Here is a 17,996-nt window from a genome sequence, read left to right on the forward strand (position 1 = left end):
GTACTCTAAGCTCCTGAAATCACTGAGTCCCTTTTCTTGGGTCTTGTGTTAGGGGAGTTTCCCTAAAGTACACTGTGCGGGAAGACTTTATAAAACGATCCCAATGGTTTTAGATCCCCAAATCTACGTATCAGTCTCAACTACTCATGGAACCTTGGTAGAGTGGTTGAGCAGTCAGGCTTATCTTAAGAGTAAGATGTGAGCTGTAGGTAGGTACACTGAACCTAGTTAGCAATGCCATTCAAAGAAACACTTACACAAATGTATATTAAAATACATATTAATTATATTTACACAAGAAATGCTTTAAAATACTTTTTCAAGTTTATATTTGCTTGCGATTACAGCTTTTGAAACCGACAGTTCTACCGTATTATTGGTAATAATGTGCACTTGTGAAACATAGAAGAAAAATGGTAATTACATTTAGTTAGCAAAACTACATAAGATAGTGTCTTTTTGGAAGGAAAACAGTTGGTTAGTCAAACTATAGCAGAGCTTAAGATTCTAGAGGCAGTTTCTACGCAAGTTAGCACTTTTAAAATCCAAAACGCAACCCTAGCTAAAATGCACTTCAGAGAGGGCTCAAAGTCTTATGAAGCAGCAGCACAGCAAAGGTTCCTGTGGATACTTTGCCGTTGATTTATTCCTCAAGTATTCTTACCTAGAGACAGAGACCATGGTACAGGACTCGCAAAAGGGACACAAGCAGTAACATGGGTCAGAGGTAAGAGGAGGGCTACCCGGAACACCTCTACGAGCACTCCAAGGCTCTGGAGCAACTTCTTGGATTAAGGTAAGCAATACCTTCTTCCCCACAGTACCTTAGGTTTGAAGAAATGATCGATGCTGGATTCTCCTCGATGTGGCAGCGCTGGGTACGACCTTTGTATTCCTTGGTCTGGTGAGGAAAGGCAGGACAATGGACAGGATCTCTCAGCAGCAGTCTCGAGAGAGGATCCCTGGCATGGATTTCATCAGTTCTTCTGGTCAGTCTGCGGTTTGATGCCTTTTCTGCAGCACCAATTAAGGATGCAATTCTCCCAGTCAATCTTCTTCGGTTCCTGATGTCCTGCACTCTGGTGAGGGGACTTGGACGGGTCGAACTGTAACTCTGGAGATTCACCTGGAGCACAGCAAAGACTTGGACGGATTCTGCCTTTCTAAGATGATGCACTTCAATTGGGTCGGAGGTCTCCTGGTATTCGCAGTCTGCAGCTCTGGAAAGTCACAAGACCTCGGGCGTTGGATACAATTGTAGTTTGGCAAAGGTAAGGGGGAGTTCTCTAGTCTGGCAAAGGGAGGGGGGGAGTCCTCTTCAGAACTCTGCTGTCACACAGAAAACGGGGTCAGGACAACAGTGGTTGCTTCACGATGTTGCAAAGGCTCTGCAGGCTTCTGTTACTTCATCTTCCAGTGGTCGACTTGACTCACCTTAGGAATCTCACCTTTTATTCAGTTTCAGCACACACTCCTCTGCAATCTCTCAGCAGGTGGCTGTCCAATGAGGACAGCCAGACCCCTAGTGTGAGCTGGTTCCATTCAGGCAGACAAAGGGCATGGGAGGGAAAAACTCCTCCCTCACTTCCTGCCTGCCCAGATACACTGGAGCACAATAGTTGGTAGAACACGTCCACTGCCACCAGTCATAACTAGAAGGCTGCATCTAAAAGGTCACAGGAGCAGAGAGAAACTAAGTATCTGCTTGACACTCCACATAAAATGGTGTGTGCCAATCTCTCAGAATATAAAGTTTATTGGGGAGATACTAAGTATACAGTAGAAAGGATAAGGTAAGAATCTCAAAGGAGCTGTGTGCTGCAAAAGTAAAATACATACGCCTTAAAAGAGATATGGAGGAAAGTAGACTCCATAGAAAAAGTAAACCACAGAACAGAGTTTCAAAAAGTAGAGCCCATTAGAATGAATTAGTGTCAAAAAGGCTATACCGATTCAGGATATAAAGAAAAGGGTCCAGAAATCCAGCAAAAAGAGCTGGGGGTCTCGCTAGGCGAGGGGATGAAGCCTAAACATGATAAATCTCCCCAACACCTTGGTTCCGATGAAGGAAGTCCAGGGGTCTCGGACGCAGATGTCACTTTCAGAATTGGGTTTTGGGTCCGGTAAATCGATGGTTGCATGCTCCGATGCATCGGTTATGGAGACTGGACCTCTCTAATGCACTGAAGAAAGGCCCACCACTCTGGCGACTACCCCAGAGGATCCCCAGGAAAGGATGCAGGCAATGATCAGCGAACCAAATCCGAAGAAATGGTGGAAGTCAACCCTTGTGGCGGGAACAAAGAAACTGGTCCTGCTAGGACCCTCTTCGTGTTGGAGAACTGCAGGGGCAGGCATCTTATTTCATAAGTCGAGGATCTGAGGACTTCCATGGCTAGACTCAGGATGGTGATCGATGCATCGAGGTAGCCCAGGAAGAAGCCGGTCAGCCGACAGGTTGGTTCTGGTACGCTTTTGAAGGCTTTCTAGACACAGGGTCCACAAGCAGGGGTCAAAACCGGTTGTTCCCTCCAGTCCAGGGGTCAAAGCACTGATGAAGGCCTTCCAGAGATCAGCAAAGGAGTAGGTCTTTGCCAGGATGGTTGAAGAAAACAATGCTGGCTGGCTTCCAATGACAAAATGCAGGTCTTTAGCAGGATATTCTTCGTAGATGTATGGCTCCAAATGACAAGCTGAAAATTGGCTGCAGGAGACCCCTTTTATCAAGGATTCAAGCTGGAGTTGTCCCTATGCTCACCTACAATAAGGATCTTCACCATGTAAACTGGCTTGGGCTTTACAATTCAAGACAGCCTCTAGCCACTCCATCTGCCCAGCAACATACTTTGGCGTGAGCTAGGACCAGACAATCTCAGGCCCCACACACATCTACTAACACATACTGCCGCTTTGCCCGGTAAAGGGCTTAGCATATTTGGCAAATCGGGGCCTGTAAGGGCAGGAAGAAGGTCAAACTGCTAGATGGCCGAAAGACAAGCAAATGTATTGTGGCACAGAAATTTAAGAGTATGTGTTGTTCTTTTTGGCATTAAACGGTAAAATGCAAAAGTGCACTAGACAAAAACAAAACCGGTCGGAAAGTATCCTCTGCAACCAGCCCATCCTGGACACATCATGCAAGTAACCACTAAGTTACAAATAAAGTTATAGTGACACAAAAAGTCTCTACCGCACTTCACAGTAAGGTTTGTGTGTGCAGGGAAAAATAAATTGATTTTTACAAAGGAGAACATTGTTCTCCTGCACTGATAGTCATAGGAACTGATCATTGCCCCCAAAACAAGGCAAGTGATGCAAAAAGGCTTCACTTGCCTCCAAAAGACAGAAGAGGTTACACACACAAGCAATGTTGGGGTTTCCCAATAATGTATAAGGAGGAAAAACAGCAAAAAGACAATTTCTCCTAACAGGATTCTGTGCCTCCATAGGAATCGTCACACATTTTTGGGGTCCGTTTAGGTGGCCAAATTCTTTGACCTCAGGAGAAAAGCATTTAGGTTTAGTGTGTGGGTTTGGATGGAAAATCTGCAGGTGCTACCATGTTGGCAATAACTTCATGAAGGTCAAACTGTAATATGCAGTACATGCGGATAACATACCCATATTGGTGTAATTCTCCTGCTAGGCGCCCTGTCTCCGGAAACAAGTTATCAATGCAGATAAGATGGGCTCCTGTCAGCCTACCCTTCAGGAAGGACATCGAGACTGTACTTTTCTAAGAGAATCTTGCCAAACACTTGTCGCTCCACTGAACTCTATTTTCCCCATCTGGAGTTGCCCTCTGCTACCTCAACACCCTCCATGTTAGCCTTGAGTGTATCCCGTTTGTACAGTGCTGTGTTGCTTCCAAGGTAGGTTTGTGCATTATAAATCCCAAACATACATATGATTAATATAAGAGCCATACTCACAAGTCCTACTCTTTGTATTACCTGTGGATTGGGGTCAAGGAAAAAGAATTTGCAAATATCGTTGACCAATCTATCCATAGGGCAATGCCTGAGGATCTTTTTTCTCAGTATCCCCTAAACCCTAGCTCTGCCCCGTCACCAAGTTGTAGATGGCTATTTTTTGTTCGCATGTGTTACAAATAGGTCTATCCCCATTTTGCATAAACGTGTTCGAGTACTTTTATGTTGAGGAGCTCTTTAGAACATGTCTCATCAGGCTGTGCCAAGCAGCTGTCCACTTGTGGGACATGCTGGGCTTGGATCCAATGGCTTTTGTACATGCACCATTTCCAAATCTGCTGTGCTATTTTGGTAAGCATTGAGGAACGTGCTGATCATCCTTATGAGGATGCTTTTGTGTTTAATGTGAGCCTGGAAGCATAGTAAAGATTTCAGCATTGCATGCAGTTCTAAGATGTTGATGTTCAACTGTGTGCCCCTGTTTGTCCAACTTCACTGCGTGGGTATATGGTGCAGATGCGCTTCACATCCCTGTAGAGAGGAATCTGTGGTAATGGACACATGCACATAAACGAGCAGCTATTTAACATGCTGTGTCTATTGCACCACTGCAGAGCACTTGAGACCCTTTACGTTACCACCAGTTCCCCCATTGTCCGAGACCATCGGGTGTAGAGCCATTCCTGTCCAGTTCTTATGCATAGCCTTGCGTAAGGAACTAGGTAAATACATGACACCATCATGCATAGTAGCTGTATTACTTTTCTTACAGCAAGGGTCGATTCGGGCTGATAAAGGGGCACTAGCTCCCGACATGCCCATACTCGTAGACAATGGAAGACTAGTTCCTTCTTTGTATCTAGATGTGCCAAGAGAAACAGTTTTACCTGTTCTGGTTGTAAGCTTGATTTTGTTTGTTTAAAGACAACACCAGTAGATGAAGTAGAGCAATCAATGTGACTACTCCTCGCATCTCCAAGCTTCGTGGAGGTGGAACCTGCTCTCTCAGCTACCTTTCTTCGTTGCGGCTTCACACTTCACCCCTGATGCCTGCTATCTGCACAGCATTGCGGTATGATTGATCACCAAATTTCTAATGAAAAAAGAAATGAAAAAACGAAAAAAAACACAAACATTTTGCAATTTAATTAGATTTGGCTTCTTCTACGTGCGGATTGGTACAGAGCAGATTTCCAAATCCAATTACTGCCACATAGCGCTCTGGGGCTGGCTGCATTGTGTGTATTGGGCACTTAATTCGGGGTGCCCCTGTGTCTAAGGCACCTTGCAGCATCTTTAACGATGGCCGCTGCATTGCCCCGCAACTATGCAAGCTCCCTCGAGTAAGCTGTGCCCGCCTCTCTGCTTGCTATTGGTTCCCGAGCACTCTTTATTGGCCTATGGGCAACCGGCAGGCTCTAGACGGTCCCTGCCCAAAGGCCCACATTTAAGACCCCTGTCCGCTATCTGAACGCGTCTGGGTGTAACGCTGCATTTAGCTGCCCCCCCCCCACTTTTGTATGTGTCTGTGTGCCTGAACACTGTATCTAGCTGTCCACCCCCATTGTATGTATGCATGTCCCTGTGTGCCTGAACGCTGTATCTAGCAGTCCCCCCTGTTGTATGTATGTGCCTGAACACTGTATCCAGCTGTCTCCCCTGTGCCCACTTGTCTTCGCTGCAACTTTGTGTCGCAGCCGCCCTACAACATGGGGTCAGGTTCGTCGAATGTGCCCCCTTGATTTGATTTTCTGCCTCCTTGTGTCGCAGCCGCCCTGCAACATAGGGCCAGGTTCCTCAAACACGGCCACTTGATTTGACTTTCTGCATCCTTGTGTCACAGCCGTCCTGCACCATGGGGTTAGGCTACACGAATGTGCCCACCTGGATCCTACTACTGCATCTTGCGACAGAGTCGCCTTGCAACATGGGGCTAGGCTACTCCATTGTGTCCACCTGAACTTATCTTGTGACTTTAAAATTTAGAGGCGTGCATGGGTGGGCGACCCTGAAGGGAATGCGCAAGCCAGACTCTGCCCTACCGGCGCCACTCCTCAGTCCCCTTTTCTGCGTCGACGGGAACGGGCCGAATTCACCAGCGCTCCTGGATTTGGCTTCCGCCATGAAATACCACATGCTCCTCCCAGAATATTCTTCTATCTTTGTCTTTTTCTTTTCAATTAGGTACTTGGTGCTCCGACGCCACGCTCCTCCCCGGCGCATGCCCACTTCAGCGGGCTTCAGCAGGTGTCCAGCCTGCGAGGGGCTCTTCCCTACATCCGACCCCCATGCCCTTTGCCTCCGTTGCCTTGCTCCCAACCACAGCTGGGAAGGTTGTTCCCCCTGCGACGCACTGACTCCATGTGCACTGAAGAACAGGCTAACTAGGTGGAGGGAGCTATTCCAGAAGTCACCCCCGGAAGACCTAAAGGACTTCGTCAAACATTGCTTGAGACCGTAAGAAAGGCCTCTATTTACCATTGCACCCCGTAAAGGCGACTCCTTCCCAAAGAAGCGCACGACCGGGAAAAACCTTTTGGGTTCTATCACCAGCACACGTACCGAGGCTAGTCCAGCTACCGGCCTCACGGCCGAGGGGTCTCCGGATCCTTCCGGTGTCAGTGCTGAGGGACTGCAAGGTTCTTTTATCAGGGTTACTCCCGAGGGGCAATGCCCTAGTACCGGCATGTCAGAGGGGGCGCCTTCACGCATCACTACAGGCAGCTCTGCCGAGGGCAATACGCCTTCCAGGTCGCGGCCGGAGGTGTGGGACAGGCCTTAAGTTCCAACACCAAGCGTTTTGGACGGGGCTGGCTCCAACAAGCCAGGCACCATGACTTCGGCACGTGGCACGCAGCACAACAAAATGGCCACGTGCCAGACAAGATGGCCGCTCGTCCGATACCCCCTCTGGCAGAGCGGGTGGAGGAACGAGTCACAAGGTGGGACTGGTGTCAACAAGGTGCATGGCCTACAGTTTATCCATCAGCAGCGGAGGGCAAGTTTCCCCTGCACCCCAGGCAGAGTGTGCCCCCGGCCCCAGCTGCCGTCAGCCACTCTGTCAATATCACCTGCCACCTCTACAGCCTCCAAAGACCAGTTCTTCGAAAGGTTCCTAGGGCTGATGCGAACTCCCCAGATTGGGGCCATCCTCCGGGATGCCATCGGGGACATGCCACCCCCAGGTCACCCTACCGGCACCCAGTCATTCCTCCTATGCCTCCGGTGTCGCCGCTGCCCCAGTCGGCTCCTCCAATTCCGGCTTCCCTGCCTCCCACAGTACAGGCGGTTCAACACCAGTCTCCGCAGCAGCCACCAGCTCCGGTCTCCACACCGCAGCCCACAGCGCCCAGCACTCCTCCACCAGTCCCGACCCTCAGAGCGCTCTGGTGGACACTGACAAGGAGGACCACCCCCGTCATGCCATCTTCAGCCACGGCCATCCACGAACGCCTTGCAAGTTTGGCAGAATATTTGGGCCTCTCTCAGCCCGAGGTAGAGCAGCCTGAGGAGGGGGTCTAGACAGAAATCTTCATTCTAAGATCCCCTAGCAAAACAGGTATCCTGATGCAGAAAGACGTAGTTGCCCTGGCCAAGAAGGGGTGGCTCAAGCCGCACTCGGGCCAACCTGTCAATCAGCGCCTCAACGCCAAGTATAGGCAGCGGAGGGGGATACACTCTTGCTTTCAGCGCATCCGCAACCGCACTCTTCCGTGATCGCTGCAGCGTCACACTACTCAAAGCCTCAGTCGTCCTCGGCCTCCTCGTCGCTGCTAGGCAAGAAGAAGATCTTGGAGGAGTATGGGGAAAAAAGTTGTACTCCAAAGCCTCCTTGCACCTGCGTCAAGCCAACGCGTATGCCATGCTGGCAGCCGTTAACCAAAGGCTCTGGTGGGAAATTGCGGACTTCCTCCAGGAATTTCTGGCACAGAGCCAAGCGCGCTTCAAGGCGGGCCTAGGAGAAGCCAAACTGGTAGCGCAAGACATCATCGAGTCCACCATGACCCACATCAATGTCTCTGGCCGGGACATCTGCATTGCCACAGACATGAGAAGGACGGCCTGGCTCCGGGCTACTAAGTTTAATCCCGATGTCCAGGAACACATATTGGACCTCCCATTCGAGGGTAGTGACCTCTTCCACTCCACCACGGATGAGAAATTAGATAAAAAGAAGAATAGCTGGAAAACCACAAAGTCTTTATCTATTCTTACGAAGGCTACATCCAGTCGCAGCAACGCTCTGACAAGGGGCGGGCGTTTGGCGGGCTCCGTGGCTTCCAAGAACGGAGGTCCTGGTAACCTGACCGTTCTCAGAGTAAGCACCGGAGGAAACAACAAAAGGGGGTTGGGGAGCAAGGGTTTTTTCCAATCCCCCTCCTCCGCAACAGCCTCTGAGGGAAAGAAGGCAGGACACGCCCCTTCGGGGCCACGTGTCTCCGGTGGGGAGCAGGATTGCCTTTCACGTGCAATTTTGGCGCCAGAATTCTTTAGACCCCTGGATCCTCTGTAGTCTCCATGGGGTACCGCCTACCAGTACCTTCCTCGCCACCCGCTTCCCCTCCTCTCCCACAGATTGGGACAACAACTCTGCTGGCGGAAATCCAGTCTGTCGAGAGCCAGGCAGTGGAACAAGTCCCAGCCTCCCAGCAAAGATTGGGCTTTTATTCCAGGATTTTCACCATACAGAAGAACCAGGCTGGCCTGAGAGTTGTGTGGGTCCTTTCCACCCTCAATCTCTCCCTCTGCAAAAATTCAAGATGGTTATGCCAGCTCTTATTGCGGAAACATTGGACAGGGGAGAGTGGATGTGCTCCCTGGATCTGAAGGACGCTTACCTACACTTCCCGATTTGGCAGCCGCATCGTTCCTTACTGCGGTTCAGGATCATGGGCTAACATTTCCAATACAAGGTGCTACCCTTTGGCCTCAACTCGGCGCCCAGGGTATTTACCAGGTTAATTAATGTAGTGGCAGCCCTCCTCAGGGCCCAAGGCCGCCACGTCTACCCATACCTGGGCAACTGGCCACCTCTCCGGAAGCGGTTCAGCATACCGCCTCTGCACTGATGAACACGCTCCACGACCTGGGGTTCACCATCAATCTCAAGAAGTCTCAGCTGCAGCCCACGCAGAGCATGACCTTCTTGGGCCTCATCTGGGACACGAGCTCCGTGAGAGTCTTTCCCTCGGAATGACAAGATTGCAGCCATCAAGCGAGCCACAGCTCACTTCCTCTCCAGGCCAGTGACCTCGGCCTGGTGGTACCAACACCTAATGGGTTTTATGGCAGCGGTTCTATTGGCCGTACCCCACACAAGACGAAGGATGAGGAGATTACAGTTGCACTTCACAGCCTCATGGAATCAGGAGAAGGGCTCCCAAGCGGAGCCAGTCAACATTCCTCCCTTTCTCCACTCGGACCTCCAGTGGTGGTCTGCAGACTACAATTTGCGGCAGGGCAAGCACTTCAGTCAGCCGGCCCCTCAGGCCACAGTTACTACAGACTCTTCCCTAGAGGGCTGGGGAGCCACCCTCGACAACCACAGCATCCATCGAGTCGGGGCTCGGCAGGAGTCCACATCAATTGGCTGGAATTGAAGGCCATATGGCTGGCTCTCAAGGCCTTTCTCCCTTTTATCAAGGGCAAAACAGTTCTTATCCAGACAGACAACTCCACCAGCATGTACTATATCAACAAGCAGGGGGGTACACGATCCCCCTCCGCTGTGTAGCCTAGCAGTCAGCATGTGGGAATGGGCGCTGGAGAACAACATCTACCTCATGGCCGTCCACCTCCCGGGGGAATCCAACCTAGAAACGGACAGGCTCAGCAGATTTGGGGCGGACAATTACGAGTGGCAATTGAACGACCTGGTACTGAAGGAGATCTTCCTCAGGTGGGGGTATCCCTAGGTTGATCTGTTTGCCTCCTGGTACAACAGGAAATGCCAGCAGTTCGCGGCTGGAAGGGGCAGGGCTCTGGCTCCCTGGGCGACACATTCCAGATACAATGGAACAACATGACGGCATACGCCTTCCCGTCCACACCCCTGGTCCACAGGCCGATCGTAAAGATAAAGTAATCCTGGCACCTCAGCATCCTTTTGACAGCTCGTTGGTGGCCAGCGAGACCGTGGTTCTCCGAGCTACTCAGCCTACCGGACAGACCACCCCTTCATCTACCGCTGGGCCCAGCCCCTCTCCAGGCCCAGCAAGGGGGCATGGTACTCCACCCTGCTCCTCACAAACTAGCCCTTGCAGCGTGGTTCCTGAGATCATCCAGGGCGCTAGAAGCAAAGCTACTAGGAGCAATTATAAGAGTAAATGATCTATATTCTGTCATTGGGCCGACTCTAGGGAGATCGACCCTCTTAGGTGCACTTTGGATGACGTGCTCTCCTTTTCGGCACACCTCGCCCACTCCAGCGTACAGGTGGATACATGCTGCACCTATCTGGCAGCCCTAGGAGCTTACAGGAATTCAGAGGAGGGCCTCTTCTCCTCCCCCAAACCGGTGGTCAAACGACATCTGGCGAGCCTCCACAAGCTTTACCCACCTATAAAAATTTTTAAAAAAAAAAAATACACACCTGGTATGGGACCTTAATGTTGTGTTGGGCCACAAACCCTTTGAGCCAATGGCGTTCACAGACATCAGGCTGGTCACCATAAAGACAGCTCTGCTCGTGGGCCTCACCTCAGCACACGTTATCAGGTAATATTTTCGCCACCAAAAATCTCTCCGTACATATGGTCGTCGGGAACGGCCATAGGCAATATTTTTGGTGGCAATTTTTTTTTGGGTAAATGGGGGAGGGGGGGGGTTGCTGGGGTGTCCCCCGCTCCCTTTAAATATATATGAGGGTTGCGGGGTTGTCCCCCGCAGGTTCCATGTGATAATATCGCCGCAAAAATATGGCGAAATATTTGTATGGCGATATTTTCGCAGCAATATCACATGGAACCCAGCACGCAGAGTCAGCGAGATCCAGGCTCTGGTGGCCCTACACCACCTTTCACAAGGACAAGGTCATCCTGCGAACGCACCCGGCGTTCCTTCCCAAGGTGACCACCTCCTTCCATCTCAAAGAGGAAATAGTCTTACCCACTTTCTTTGCTGACCCCAAGGACGAGCCTCAGAGGGTCTTGCACCGTCTGGATGTCAGATGCGTGCTGAAATACTACCTGGACAGGACCAAGGACTTCTGCAAGACGGACACTTTGCTCATCACTTTCGGTGGGTCAAGGCCCGGTTATCAGGACTCCAAGGCCTCCGTTGCAAGATGGATGGTATCGGCCATCAAGGAGGCCTATGAGGGGCAGTACAAACCAGTGCCAGCTTACTTACATGCCCATGCGGTCAGAGCCAAAGCCACGGCCATCATGTTCCAACGCCATGTGCCGTGGCAGGTCATCAGCAGGGCAGCTACCTGGGCCTCCTCTTCAGCTTTCTGGAAGCACTACTGTTTGGACGCCGCCTCTAGGTAAGACGCAGCGTTCGGACAGGCGGTTCTAAGAAACCTGTTTTCTTAAGGAGGGTCTCCTCTCCACCCTGGGGCTACACAGTTGTAATCACCCATACAATATGGAGGAAAGGGGACGGGACGTAAGAGTAATTAATAGTTACTCACTGTAGTGATTAACGTATTTTTAGTCCATAGTCTCCTTTCCTCCATACATCCCATGATACTGGTTTCATCAGGCAATGCTGAATATTGTCGACGCGTCAATGGGGACTGAGGAGTGGCGCCGGTGGGCGGAGTCAGGCGAGCGCATGCTCCCAGGGCCGCGCCCCTGCTTACCTCTGAATTTAAAGGGGAAGAAGATTTTTCTGGTGAAAAAGGTTCCGTCTCCCATCCCTCGCCAGGGACGCCATACAGTATTGAGGAAAGGGGACTATGGACTAAGAGTATGTTAATCACTACGGTGAGTAACTATTAATTTATGTAATTACCTTCTGTTTGCTACCTGCCTGTAACCCAAGCCCAGTAACCACATTCACTTTATTGCAGTTTATGATGTAACTACTTCTTGTTCATTTTGTCCTGTAACCTTAAGCACTGTAACCAATTTCTTAAGCATAAGCGCCTAGATACCTCTGGGTATGGTGCGCTACATAAATAAATACAATAAATAAAATGCTTGTTTGTGTTTGAAGAATTGTTGTGCTCAGTTCCCAGTTATCAGCCAGTGGTCTAGATGAGGACAAACAGGTATACCTTTTCTTTACAAATGTGTGGCGACCACCACTAAAACCTTTGTGAATACATGAGGAGCCAAAGATATGCAAAAAGGAAGAAACTAAAAAGTATAATGTTGGAGAACCTTGAACTTAAGATACTGTCGATTACCCTGGAACATGGAAATATAAAAGGTAAGCATCTTTAATGTCCAGAGTTCACATGTAATTGTTCTTTTTTGTAGCGGTTGCAATGGTGTAATTTTGAAGTATTGAGGCTTGATGAGTTGGTTTGCAGAGTGCAAGTGTAAGAAAGGCTGTCTTTGGGAACGGAAAAGGGGAGTATTTTCCCCAGAGTTTGGTCTCAGAGCAATCTTTTGATGCTCTTGTCCTGTGTGGATGTATGTTGTAAGGACTTTCTTGAAAACCACACAGTATCCTTGTGTTACTGTATATGTCACCCATTTGTGTGACGTTACGCTCTCTCCCATGCACTGTGGAAGCCTTTTACGCGTCTGCCGACTTGAGTAGCATCGGAGGGAATACAATATTTATAGTCCGATTTTTAGGGGTACTTCCATTCCCATTGTGGGGTCACCATGTCCTCTGCGCCATGGTCGGTATTGTGCTTGATATATAGGGTTCATTTATTGTTATGGACTTTGTATGGAGAGCTAGGGGGTATTTAGGGAGTACTTTTTTGGACTGGATGTTTGTACCTTAACAATGGCATCCACAACATTTGTAGACTTCATCTTTTCACAGGTTGTAACCTTAACTCTTTAAAAACATGTTTTTATAATAGTATACACAGCCAAACACACCCCACCCCACATCATTGTGTCTCTTATTTGCACTTGTGCCCCAAAATGAAAAGCATGCTTCATAAGGGCATTTATGTGTCCTCATGGATACCTTTTTCCCCAGAGATTCTAAAACGTATGAAACACTCAGTAAAACTAAAAAGCAGTAGGCAGATACTACGTGGAATCCATCAACTTGAACCAGGTAAAGACTTCCTAAATTCAGCTACTTGAAATGCTGATGAATCAAACAACTGTGCTTCACCACAATTTGTAGAAAAGCATATGCAGCAGGTTCACATGTCCAAAACAAACACCTCTATAGGGCACAAGTAGAAGACACTGCCATACTATCCACAAACCAAGAACAAGCAAAGCCAAAGAGTAACATGAGGAAAATCTGCTGCTACACTGTGCCAACACCCATCAAATATGAAGCTTGCCACTATGTGGACACCACCACAGGATTTTGAGGAACTGCTGTTCCCTTCCTCTTCACAGACATGCTTGGTCATGTTGCAAGTCTGACGGACTCACTGTTTTGGAGATAGCCTTGCTCATCATCCTTGTGTGTACCAAACACTGAGACAGCATGTGCAATATAGGGAATTCCTTTCTCCCCAAGCTGGAGCCAACCCCTTTGAGGCTTGGGAGGTGAGCCCACTGCACTTAAACACCCCCTAGGGGACAGGGCAAGCAGGATCGCACTGGTGATGGCCCCCACCCCATCCCCTCTTAGGTAACCAGGAAACCCCCAAAAGGGATGCCATCCACTCTCCCTCATGTCGACTATCTCTGGTATTTGTTGGCTATATGACGATTGAGAAACAGGACTGCACCGATGTTTCTTTAGAAAGGGCTATCTAACACAAACAAAAACTGTCCCAACAGGAAAGTAAACTTCAATTATTGCAGAAAAATGATTTACTTCACACTGGCTCACTATATGATCATTAGGGAAGGATCACTACTAACTGGGTGACACTAATCACTACCCCTGGTAGTGTCCTTTTGTCGGCTATCTGCTCAACAATACATCATCTAAATATAAGATTAAATCATACACATTGGTTTATCATTCTGGCAATTTGTCAACTGTAGTAATGTACATACACTCCGTATTGAACATACAACCTATTCATGAAAAAAGTCACTATTTATTTTAATGATTGTCACAATTCCACAAATTCAAATATTAACATTTTACAAAAAAATGAAAACAATGAAAAAAGGGCAGACATGACTAATCACTGAAAATCAAAAATAACCACAAATGTGAGTTCATGCCCAATTATTTTTTAACAAAAGCAAAAACAGACAAAAAAACATCAAATTACATCAAATAATAATCTGTTCATTTGGAAACAATGTCTCACTAATCAAAGGATTTATATGAGCATGATGATTCCACTAGATGATTCAATTCAACAGAACTAATCATGAGAGAACACAATCGTATTATTCTTTACAATACTTTGTATAAGAGATTTGGTTCTACCACTAGGTAGAATTCAAAATCTTGCAAATCTACTCGGGGTCAGAAAGGGCTGCCACGGTTTCTGACTCATTATCGGACAATCATTTCAAGGAATACTGAGTGAAAGGAACCTCCAATCAGGTTTCAGCTTAAGGCCTGTCAGAAGTGGCACCACCGAACCACTGAAGAAAGGGCCTATAAGAAGCCTAGTGCGAGAGACTGATGCAAGGTCAGGATGAATAAGCCAGCCCGAGGTACAGTGACAACAAAAGAGACTGCCTCCACCAAGGAACGCTGCCAGGATACTGATGTTCTTGGGAAAGGGAGGAGGGTGTAAAGAGACCACACCGCCATGGAGGGGTGAACAACCAGGAAGCTCTGTGCTGGGTGAAAAGGCAAACCAGCCCCGATAGGGATAAAGGAGACACAAACTCAAGAATAAGTGAAAGGGAGTTTACTCCAAGGTGGAGGAACTGTGAACTATACTAAGGAGGCAATACCCCTGGAACAGTATAGATGGACAATGAAGTGGGGGGGGGGTCAGAAACCAACCACTAGTCCATCCTTAGGGAAGAAAGGTGTTGGAAACCTATTTCTGTCAACTTTATGTTTGTTTATGTTATTAGTGGTAGGGCCAAGGTTCAGGTTAGATTAGGTTTTTAGTCAGAGGACTAGCCTATGTTTGCAAGACTGACTTGTGTGCACCATTTATTCTTTTTTTCACAGACTCAGCCAAGAATCACTTTAGAGGTAAGGACAGAATAGTTCTTCCATTTGATTTAAATGAAAATTACGTTATAATCATGACCTCTCTTCCGCCCACTGAGTCTGACATACCACAAGCAGAAGAAAGCATTAGCAAAGATAATTAACAGCACTGGATAACTAAACGTGTTCTAGCACCAAAATCTTGGAACTTAATACCACCTAAATTGAGATCTGAAACATCACTCCTGCCCTTCAGAAAGGCACTGAACACCACTTTGTTCAAATAAACTGTTACCTGCCCCACTGTTCCCATGTAACCTTGGAACACGAGCAATGTCTTTAACCAATCCTTTTTACTGTGTCCTCAATATTGTACCTCTTCTAATGTCAATATTATGCCTTGTCAAGTGAGCTGTCTAACAGCGCCACAATGCCTGAGGGCAGCTGTGCGCTTTAAAAATGCAAATAAATAAACAGCTACCAACAACTCAAAAGGGTGCAACATCTTTACTGACTTCAGTAATATACTCAGGCTTTTATGAGGGCAGGGTGATTTTCAGTTTGAGGGCATTGGACAATTCTGAATGGTAAAAAGGTTTTTTGGAGGCCAAGATGGTACTTCTACATGAAACTTAAAATCAGATTTATCTGGGCAAAGGTTACATTAAAGGGTATCTTGTGCACTGCATAGGAGTCCTTGGTAGATTACTACTGTACTACAACAACTGGACAGAGGCTGCACCACCCTGGTATCGAAACCATACCGCCAGCTCAGCTGAACCGTAAACCGTACATCAACTACAGAAGTTAGTCACCTCTCTGTAGCAGCACCTTCAAGTGGCTCTTCTCCCTTCTTACTTACCTGGAAGTCTCTACCGGAAACATTGATGCCCAACCCAGGACCAGGAATGCTGCTACTTACACATTTGACTTTTTAGTAAAGGTTACTCACTGTAGTGACTACTTTACTCAAAATATAGAGTCTCCTTTCCCCCATAGGTCTGGGGTTTTCATCCCATTTGGATGGAATCGCACATCTGACCAGCAAAGGTTCTTCCATATTTAAATATTTGGGGGAGGAGCTTGCACACAGGCATTGTCCGGGAAAACACTGACTACACCCACTGGCAATGCACAACAGTCACTAATTTTCCATATGTTAGACAGGCTAACGAACTCTTAGTAGGGATATTCATTTTTTCATTCCTTTTCACATTTGTATAGCACCTTTCACCATAGGTATGGTCCCAACTCGCTGTAGGTTGAAAGCCCTCACAGGGACTGAAGTCCAAAGTATGGGAAATTTGGAGGTGCTGTTGTACGTGTGCGCATTACGGCTATTAAAGGTTATGAGGGGTGGCCAAGTCCCTGCTAGGCACCCATGTCTAAATGGCATGTGGATGAGAGGAGAGAGGTAGACTCGAGAAATAAACTTGAGGGGTGTGCAAGAGGCTAGTCAATTATGTGTGCAGCTAAAGTTTGAAATGTTGTTGTGAAAGGTAGCTACATTCTTATGGTAGATGTGCAGTGCAAAGTGTAATTCGAGTTGTGTGTGAAAGCAGATGCGTGTGGGAATGTTGCCGTGCCTTTGGCCAATTCCATAAACTCGGGGTACGAGAGGAAAATTGAATGGGTAAATTCAAAGGAATGCCTAGAACCGGTAAATCGGCAAGATTCTAAATATCTGGGTAGATAAATAAAGGTGGCACCATTCTGCATGCATCCAGCTATCATAAAGTGGCTACATTCTAAACCCAAAAGGACCATATAGGCTGCTTTCTGCCAACACCTGCTTTCACCTAGAATCAATACATTGGCTACCCTCATAGCACCCTGGACAGCTCCACAACCTTTCAAGTGCTATGTGGAGGCTGTTGCATGAGATCTTCTAGGTGCAAAGTCTGCAATCTGGGCTATACAATGGCTACCATCACAAATCTTATGAGAGCAACACGCAGGTCACCCTCATTAATTATTCCACATGAATCACATTGGCCAACAACTCAAATCCTCTAAGTGCAACAAGTTTGATACCCTCATGAATTTCTTACAGCAGTACCATGGCTACACTTATGAATCACGTTAGAGATTGGCCAACTTTCTGGACCATCTGATTCAACACGTTGGCTACCTCCAAAATCCATCCAAGTGCAATACATTGCCTATCCCCAAATACAGCTAAGCGCAGCACAGTCTGAAACTCTGCAGTCCTTTATCTTCTGGCAAGCCTGCCTGGAACCAGTTCCAACTGCGAGGCTGTCTGTCCTGAAAGGACAGCCACCCCCTAAAGTTTGAATGTGGCATGAGAGCCGATTGGCTGGGTTCATGTATAAATGTGTTGCATCATGAATCTGAAGTCAAGTCAACCTCTGGAGCTGAATCCAATGATGAAGAAGAGGTGAAGACGCCTGTACCTATTTCCAGTGACTGAGATGCCTGCTTCTTAGCAGCTGCTGTGCAGACCCTTTCCTTTCATGCGACAGAGGCGACCCGAAGAGGACATCTCCTTTCCTAGTACTGGTGGGACCAAACAGTCTTAAGAAGACCTGCATTTCAAGCCATCCCACGATGAGCTGTGACCTACCTGTGCAGCAAACCGCCAATACCCTGTAACCTCGAGGCTGGGTGCTGTGCATCATCTTGCGAAGAACGAATCACGCTGAAACTTCGGTGGACTCCTGACGGATCTCCAGAAGCAGGATTTCACTCCTTGAAGCCTTCTCACCAGAGTGGTGGACCGAGAAATTGAGGCAAATCGATCAGACGGCAACGTTTCATCTGGTATCCTGAAAAGGGCACCCAATTCACAGAGCTGCAAGAGTCTAAGAAGAATCCTTTGGTGAGAGCCTTTCCACACAACTGCTGCAGAGAAATCGCAGGCATGGTCTTTTCTTT

The 17,996-nt window shown here is 48.0% G+C and overlaps 1 protein-coding gene across 15 annotated transcripts in view; it reads right to left on the reverse strand.

The window, feature by feature from the left end:
* Positions 1-17,996, reverse strand: part of PPFIA1 (PTPRF interacting protein alpha 1) — a 1,842,515-nt gene that overhangs the window by 350,075 nt on the left and 1,474,444 nt on the right. The window lies entirely within an intron of this gene.

The sequence above is a fragment of the Ambystoma mexicanum genome, chromosome 11, assembly GCF_040938575.1.
Source record: "Ambystoma mexicanum isolate Mex_15411 chromosome 11, UKY_AmexF1_1, whole genome shotgun sequence".
In the NCBI taxonomy this organism is placed as follows: domain Eukaryota; kingdom Metazoa; phylum Chordata; class Amphibia; order Caudata; family Ambystomatidae; genus Ambystoma; species Ambystoma mexicanum.